We start from the raw sequence: 9,569 nt of genomic DNA on the forward strand, positions 1-9,569 counted from the left end.
TATTATTATAAAATTCTTCAGAATTCACAAACTTTTCCATGCTACAATAACATACATTTCTTATTTTGAAAAAAAAAGACATTTAGAAAAGTTTGTGAATTTTCCTAGTAAGTAAAGCAATAATTAGGTCTAGACACATGAAAATGATCTAGTGTCTCTCCTTAACTCCACCCCCAAACACCACAGCAAAGACTGCCTTCATGTTTTTTAAATTTACATTGGAATCTTATTCTAAGAGAAATAAGGAGAAATAGTGGAGAGTGGTGATTACTCTCCGGGTCTAAGGACTTGGAACTAAACAGTCTTACTGAACACACACTTCTGGGGTGGCCAGGGTATGCAGCTGACAGTAGGAGTGGGTGGAGGAAATGGTGCGCGCACGCGCGCACACACACACACACACACACAGAGAGAGAGAGAGAGAGAGAGAGAGAGAGAAACCACATGAAATTCACGTTTATTGGTCTCCATTTTTGTACTTTGTAAACAGTTTTTGAAAGTATGAGCTCCCTTTTAATCCAACTGTTTTAAACCGCGCATCCTCACAAACAGCAACTGTACCTCTGTCTATTTAGCTTGGGGCCTATAAGAAATGATAGATTCTTTACAATAACCCCACAGTCCACCGAGTCTGCCTCCTCCTCCGAGGCACCAAGATCGGAGGCTTGCTCATTGCTCCTTTGTGCATTGGTAGCATTGTGAGTCACAGAACAGTTCTGTCTAAAATATGACAGGCCCCTGAGACCCACAGAGAGTGTGTAGGGTGGGTGGATTTGAGTCGGTGGATTTTTCTGCCAATAGTGGTTGTAGGTCATCTAGTTCCATCCAGGAAGGCTAGGAAGAAAGCAGTATGGTAAAGGCTTGTTGCTCTTGGGGACCCTGGAGCCTAGCAGTACAGACATGTCTGGTGTCTGGGGACAAGACAGTGGCAGCAGTCCCCTTGGTTCCCTTTAATTCTCCCACCAGCCCCCTCCAAGGAACAGACTGTGACGCCAGTGCTTCTCAAATTCTTGTCTCAGATCCCACCAGGGTTTCTTTCCCTTCCTCTCCTATTTAACCATCTTGGAAATGAGGTTGGTCCTCTGTGATTGTCATTTTGTTCCAAATTCTTGGAATATTTTTTGATTTCCAAAGGTTTCCTTACTGATTTAGGGCAGGAAAAATATGAATGTGAATATGAAGACTCGAGTCTTAATTTAAAAAAAAAAATTAGCATCCCAATTTGGTTAAACAAAAGCTGTAGGGTGGGCAGGGGTATAAGAAACACCGTCTGGATAGTTCTGTTTTGTTAATTGACTTAAACATAATCATATTCACCACTAAAAATTGAGAAAATGCCACCAAATAAAGGGTATAAAAATAAAGATGACCATGAAATGGTTCTACCCAAAGAGAATCTCTTTTATGTTTTAGAACTTTTTTAGACTTTTCCATACATATTCCCATTCAAACACACAGTCACCCCTCTCAGGGGACCAGAGCATACCGCGTTTTTTTCTTCCATCTATTGTGAAATCTACCTACCTTCTTCACTCATTATAATAGTGTGTCAGTGTGTCACCTTTTCATGCCAGCGTGCATGGTTCCTTTTTCACCACTGCATCATATTCCATTACATCCATGAAGTTTAACTCATCGCCTAATAAGATACATAATTTCCTTCTTATTTTTCAACTATTATAAGCAATATGGAAGGTCATATCTCCAAATACATACCCACTTTTTTTTCCTTCCCTAAAATAGATTCTCTATGTTAAACAGTTTGCATATTTTAAATTCCAATGTGTGTTGCTAAACTGCCTAGCAGGAAGCTGAGACCACTCCCACTCCCACTCCCACTACTAAGACATAAGAATGCCTGTGTCTCCAGAATGTGTCTCTACCATTAACAGACAAACAAATTAACCTCCAATTCCACATCAGTGGAAGTGACTCCTGCAGCTGAATGTATTGTTCTCTATTGGCCATTAGCAATATTTTCTTTCTAACTTTGCTTTGTTTTTAAAGCCTTTCAGCTGATCAGAATTAGGATCTAAGAGATGGAGAAGTAAATTTTTTTAATTAATTTTTTTATTTTTATTAATCATTTTATTTGTTTACATTTCAAAGGATATCCCCCTTCCTGATTATCCCTCCACAAAACCCCATCCCATCCCCTTCCCCACTGCCTCTATGAGGGTGCTCCTCCACCCACTTACCCACTCCCAGCTCACCGTTCTAGCAGCCCCCCTACACTGGGGCATCAAGCCTCCCCAGGACCAAGGGCCTCCCTTTCCATTGATGTCAGATAGGGCCATCCTCTACTACATATAAAATGGCTTTATTTTTCATTTATGCATATGTACACGTGTTTGGGTATCTGTGTGTGCACCCATACATGCATGCTGGTGCCCACAGAGGACAGAAAACAACTGTCAGACCCCATGGAGGTGGAGTTACAGCTGATTTATACTGGGTATGTGAGTTCCCACACTCTCTCTCACACACAACCGGTATGGGTGCCAGGAACCAAACCCAGGTCCCCTGCAAGCCCGGTTAGAGCAGTTAGCATTCTGAAATGCTGACCCATTTCTCCAGCCCAGCGGTTCTTTCCTTTGAGTTTCTTGTTGGCCTGTGAATTTTTTCCTTATAATCTTAATAACCTTTTTAATTTGGGTTCTTATTCGGTCTTTCTACAAAGGCCCAAATCAGCTTCTTCTTTACAATACAGGCAACTCAGTGGTTCTCAAGTCTTTCTAACCCTTTAATATAGTTCCTTATGTTGTGGTGACCCCTCAACCATAAAAGAATTTCATTGCTCCTTCACAACTGTAATTTTGCTACTGTCATGAATCATAATGTAAATATCTGATATGCAGGCTGTCTGGTATGTGACTCCTGTGGACGCTGCAGTCCACAGGCTGAGAACCGCACTCCACCGTGATGCTTAACCTAAGGAAGATACTCAGAGTGTGTGCAGAATGACTGACCCTGCCATCGGTGTGTCAGTGTGCTACGTGTCTTTTAAGCTTATTTTTAATTTATTGTTAATATTATTATTGTATGTGAGTATGCATGATGTAGGAAGAGGGTGTATGTGGTAGTCAGAGAACAACTTCTGGGAAATGGCCTTCTCCATCCAGCCTTACATGGGTCTTGGAGATAGCATCTTTACCTGCTGAGCTATCTTGCTGTATATAGCCTTATTCTTAAATAGGTATATACAGCTATCTTGCTGTATATAGCCTTATTCTTAAACACACACACACACACGTACATGCACACACACACACACACACACACACACGCATGCATAACAACTCATGCTTGTAATCTCAGTAGTTAGGAAGCTGAGAGAAGAGAATTGTTAAACGTCTGAGGCTACATGACGAGCTCCAGCTCAGCTTGGCCTACAGAGTGAGACCCTGTCTCAAATACAAACGTGAACAAGCAACAACAACCACATTCTTCCTTACAAAAGTTCTTAAATATCACATGTTATCAATACCGTCCTTGCAGATCAGGTCATAAACTTGCCGTGGGAAGATTCTGAAGTTGCAAGAGATAGTCATGGCGCACTTCCCAGGCCAAGAACTGCTAGGACACTTAAGTGCATCCTGTCATTCCATGCTTCTGACAGAGTTTGTCACACCCATCTCGACCTATCTCCAGACCCCAGCTATACCTCCTCTAGAAGCCTGTTCTCAGTGTAGCTCAGCAGTAGAGTGCTTGCCTAACATGTACAAGTTCTGGAGTTCAAATCTCAGCTCTACCCCAACACCAAAAATCCAAACAGTGACAATCAGGAACTCAGTATTTTGCTCTTCTTTGCTGTCTTTATCCCTCTGACCATGCAGTCCATTTGTTACTTTTCTACTGCTGGGATAAAACACCATTACCAAAGCAACTCACTGAGAGAAGAGCCTCTTTGGGTTTCATAGACTTGGGGTGTAGCTAAGGGATCGCATCTACAACACTCTGGGCTCTATCCGTAATATTTCAAAAATTGTTGTTGATGGTAGTTTGTTTTGGTTTGGTTTTTTGTTTTTTGTTTGTGTTTTTTGTTTTGGGGACAAGGCCTCACAATGTAGCCCAGGTTAATCTCAAATTCTTCACCTTCCTGCCTGCATCCCCCTAGTGCTGGGTTTTATGTACAAATGTGAAAGGAGGAGCGGGGGAAACAGTAAACACGGTAAACAGTGTTTACAAATTATAGAGCAATTGCTAACACTAATGTCAATGATTAGAATCTCTTCTAATCTGAAACTAAAGACATTGAGGGTCAGGAAGTTTTCTTGACCAATCAAATGCAAGCATACATATTTAGCACTTGAGTTCAGCTTACAGAGAGGTGATAGTTGTAACCTGTGGTCCATTGTTTATATGGATAGAAACCAGCACAAATGAAACCTGTCATGAAAGTGGGTAAGACATGCAGGATAAGAAAGACCAAAACAGAAAGATGAGTCCTTCTAATCGGTCTACTCCTAAGAGGAGCTAACAGACAAAGGGGATTATTGACTTCCCATGGACCTAATTTTATTATTCTCTAAAGTTTTAAACTCATTCAGCACAATCTCTGATACTTCTCTCCACAGTGACATCACAAAACAGACACACTGTGTCTAGGTGGTGTTTTTTTTAATAGCCAACCTGACACAAGCTGGAGTTGTATGGGAAGATGAATCTTGAGAAAATTGCCTACGTAAGACTGCTCAGTAGCCAAGTCTGTGGGTCATTTTCTTGATTAAGGATTGATGTCAGAGGAGGAGCCCGGTTCACTGTGGTAGGTACCACCCCTGAGCAGGGAGTCCTGGGGTGGATAAGACACCAAAGTGGGTGTGTCACAAGGAGCCACTCAGTAAACAGCATTCCTCATGGCCTCTAAACACAGTCCCTGCCTCCAGGTTCCTGCCTTGAGTTACTGATCTGAACTTCCCTGGATAGTAGACTACAGGCTAGAAGATGAAATAAACCCATTGTTCCCCAAGTTGCTTTTGGTCACAGTGCTTTATCACAGCAACAGAAAGCCTGGCTGAGATGTCCCATGTTGTGTACACACTAGAGGATGTGTGCGTGTCAGTCCTGAGATCTATCCTAAAGCCAATGGCAGGGATGAGTGGGCAACTCCCTGCCACACTGCTCTCTCCACACATCCCAATCCCTGTCCTAAGACTAGGACGAAATTCTCGTTCCCACACATCTAAGAAGATGGCAGCACCAAGATCTTTTTATAATCATCCCTCTTTTCCTAAGTTTAACTATCTTGTTACTCTCCATACTCATTCTTCCTGAATGATCAAATCACATTTGTCCATAAGGGTATAATTCAATAAACTTTTGCATTCCTATAAACATAGATAACATAGATATCAGAGGGACTGGCAGAACATGTCTGTATTCTGGTTGGCTTCCTCTTGACATTCCTGGATCTACACCTCTCATCCTGTACCCTACGGAGGTGACCACTAGGCTGACATGTCACCATCATTACTTTTGCCTGTTCTTGAACTTCATACTTAGAGGACTGTGGTGCTTTTAATGACAATAGCCCCTGGAGCCTCATATAATTTTCATCCTTGATCTCCAGTTGATGAATTCCAAGGAGGTGTGGCCTTGCTGGAGGACGGGTGCCGCTGGGGGTGGACTCTGAGGTTTTCAGAGCCCACCCCAGGCCCAGTGTCTCTCTCTTTCTGCTGCCTGCAGACAGACATAGCTCTCAGCTGCTTCTCCAGCACCACACCTGCCTGTCTCCACACTCCCTGCCGTGATGTTAGTGGACTCACACTCTGAAACTGTGAGCCAGCCCCCAGTTAAACGCTGTCCTTCCTAGACTGCCTTGGCCGTGGTGTCTCTTCACAGCAGTGGAACAGCATTGGGATCAAGTTGTTCTTATCTAGCTTGCCCCAATTCCTCATGAGGTCTAAATGGCATTTATTTTGTTGAATATTTTACTAATTCATTCTTTGTAATGTGGAATAAATTAAGATATAATTTTGGTAGAATACTACCTTTTTAAAGCATAAAATTCGGAGGGTTTTAGTATTTGCAGAGTTGTAAAGAATATATGTAAAGACTATACATATATAAAGAATGCACACACACATATGTGTGTGTGTGTATGTATGTACATATGTATGTATAACCAACATATAATTTTAGGACATTTTTATCAGCCAAAAAAAGACAAAAGAAAGTCAATATTAATGAATAGTCATATTAGCCTTTCTTTTCTTCTGGCTTCTTATCACTACTAATCTCTCTCTTTCTGTGTGTGTGTACTGACCTATTATGGACAATTCATATAAATAGAATCATTCAACATGTTTTCAATATGTAATGTTTTATTTTTCATATTTTTCAATTTGACTGAATATTATTTCAGTTAGTTGAATACTATTCAAATTTGTCTAAGGTGTAATATGGGTTGGTACCTCATTTCTCTTTATTATAAAATAATAGCCTACTGTGGGTGTGTCACATTTTATTATCCACTCAATAGTTGATACATATTTGAGTTATTTCTACTTCTTGGTGTTGTGAATAAAGATACTACAAACAATTGTGTTCAAATTTTTGGATGGTGGTATGCTATTATTTATCTTGATTATTAAGAAGTTTTTAAAGTTTTGATAAAACCCAACCCAACCTATCTGGTTTTCTTTTTTAAGTTCATATTTTTTGTTTCTTACATTTAGGTCTTACACGACCCATTTTGAGTTAATTTTATAGATGACCTGAAAACCCATTGTCTCTGTGTGACTGTTTGAAGGGGGAAAATGTTCTCTATTGCTCCTTTGAATTTTCTTGGCAACCTTTTTGAAAGATCAATTGATTATTGATAAAGGAATTAGTCAGTTCTGTTTTATTTCTAAGTAATATTTCAATGTATGAATATACCACAATTTATTCATCTTTCTCTTAACAAATACTTGTGTCATTGCCAACTTAGGGCAATTAAAAAATAAGGATGCTGGGCTGGGAGGATGGTTCAGGTTAAATAAAGTGCTTTCTGTTCAAGTCTGTTGATAACCTGAGCTCAATCAGCAGGCAAAGGTTAAAGCGGAGAACTGACTCGACAAAGTTACCTTCTGACCACATATGTTCATACCTGTGGAACAATCTTGCCAGCTACACACACAAGCATATATATACACATATCTTTTAAAAAAGAACAAGAAGGTACCCGGCAAGATGGTTCAGCAGGTAATGATGCTATGAACATTTGGGGTTTGCTGTCATGAATTAATGTGTTATGAATAGTCATGCATGTGTTTTTAGTGGACAAGTGACAGCCAGATGTATTAGAGCTCTCTGGATAAACTAAACCAATAATGTTGGGCTGTTGTGTATCTCCCATTGCTGTTTTCATTTCTTTCAGGAGGAGTTATATTGAGCATTTCCTTGGTATCTCTTGGCGTTTAGAAGTCGTCTTAGTAAAGCACTTGTTCTGAAGTCTCTTAGATAGGCATAGCGAGGCTTGTCTACAATCCCAGCATGTGTGAGAGGCTCAGGAGTTCAGGGCTAGTCTTGGCTGCACAGCAAATTCAAAGCCAGATTGAACTGACCATAACAGGCCATAAGACACTGTCTCAAATTTAAGAAAAAAAAGAAAAAGAAAAACCTCTAATAAGAACCACCACCTTTCTCATTTTAAAAATTGATCTGCTTGATTTTCTTACTGACTTACAGAATTATTTTTGCTGATTCTGGATATGAGTCCATTATCCAGATGTGTGTATTAAAACATAGTCTCTCTTCCCAACCCACTTTCTTGATCATATCTTTTGATTAGTACAAGCTTGTTTAAAAACTTTCCCGCTTAGGTCTATGATCATCTTGAACTAATTAGTGTATATGGAGTGAGGTAGGAGTCACATATCCTTTCTTTCCAGATGAGTAGCCAATTGCTCCAGCACCATTTGTTCAAAATATTATCCTTTCCTCGCTGAACTGTGGCAGTGACTTTGCCGTAAATCAAGCTCCCGAGTTCTATTTCTGGATTCTCTATTATACTCCTTTGGTATATCCATCGAGTCTGCTGCCAATACCACACTGTCTCAATTACTGAGCCTCAGAATGAACTTTGAAATTTTGTAGGGTAAGTCTTCCAGCTTTATTCTTCAGAATCATCTCATTATTCTAGGCCTTTGCACACCATAGAAACCTTAGGAACAGCTTTCTCACACACGTGCACGCGCACGTGCACGCTCACGCTCACGCGCACACAGTAGCCCTTCTCCTAAGTCAAGCACTCCTCCTGTGTGTGTGATGTTATCCTTATATATTTCCTTGAGTGGTTGAGACTCATTATTTCACCCCTTCCTCTCCCACCCCCATCTCCTGCTTCTCATCTCTGCCACCCCCAAACCAGAGTCGTGACAAGAACCACATGTCTGCTCATATCTGCTCCGTTTTCTATGGTCCTGAGTCGTTTGGCAGAAGCCCTCAGGGTACCTTTGACTCTTACCTCCCTGTCTTTACTATTCAAAACCTGTTTCAATGTGAGAACCAGGGACTAGTCTGTGGTTCAAACATGACCCAGGGGAAGGGACAGGAACGGGTTGGGAGAATGAGCTATATTAGTTACTTTTCTTATTGTCATAACAAAATATTTGATAAACGCCACTTAAAGGAGGGGGAGGAGGTTTTTGGTTCAAGCCGGAGTGTACAATCCATTTTTACAAGAAAAGCATGGCTGGTCACCGTGTACCCAGTCAGGAGGCAGAACGTCGGTGCTCAGGTCACTGTGGGGCAGTGGGCCGTGCCAGGAAACTTGGTAAGGTTGAGTGGGTTGGAAGCCCCGGAACCTCATACCAGAGGACGGTAGGTGTGTCACCCGCTTCCCATCAGGCCCCTGTTACATAACCGTGGAGAGGATCATGACAGTCAGTCAGCAAGGGGCACTGCCCCAAGCCCCTCCACATGCAGATAAGGCATCCTTAAAGTCTCAGACGAAGCCAATAGAAACCATCTGCTGTCAGATCCAAACTCACCTCAAAATGTATATAATCCAAACTCACCTCAAAATGTATATAAGACCCTAACCAGGAGGAATAAAGTGTGAGAATCACTCCATCATTCTGTCTGAGAGCTTCTGTCACAATAGAGCGGTAACACTTCCTGGGGAATCCAGCTCTCCCTGCTGGAGGCTGCCCAGGCCTATCTGGTCTTTCAGAGAGGCGCCCAGAAGGCAAGCTTTAATCCAACTCCCCTCTCCCTTCCACTTGCACCCTTCCACCTGGCCAGACCCCCCAGATCTCTGTGGAAATCTGCAGGTGACTGTCTCATTCTGGTTGAGCCACATTGAGGTAGGGCTTTCCTCCAGTTAAACCTCTCGGAAACAACCCCCATAGAGATGCCCAGAGACGTGTCTCTTAGGTGGGTCTAAGTCACATCAAGCTGACAATGGAGATTGACCATCACAGGAAGAAAAAGGAGAGCTGTTTTGGAAAACATGTCCTCCTCTCGTTTCCTTCCCTTCCTCCTCCTCCTCCTCCCCTCCTAGACGCCTGCCACTAATAGGACATCTTCTTAGCCTGAAGATCCGAAAGCCCAGAACATCAGCGCAGGAATGGAAAGAACCCGGA

Source organism: Apodemus sylvaticus, chromosome 23 (genome assembly GCF_947179515.1).
Source record: "Apodemus sylvaticus chromosome 23, mApoSyl1.1, whole genome shotgun sequence".
Classification (NCBI taxonomy): domain Eukaryota; kingdom Metazoa; phylum Chordata; class Mammalia; order Rodentia; family Muridae; genus Apodemus; species Apodemus sylvaticus.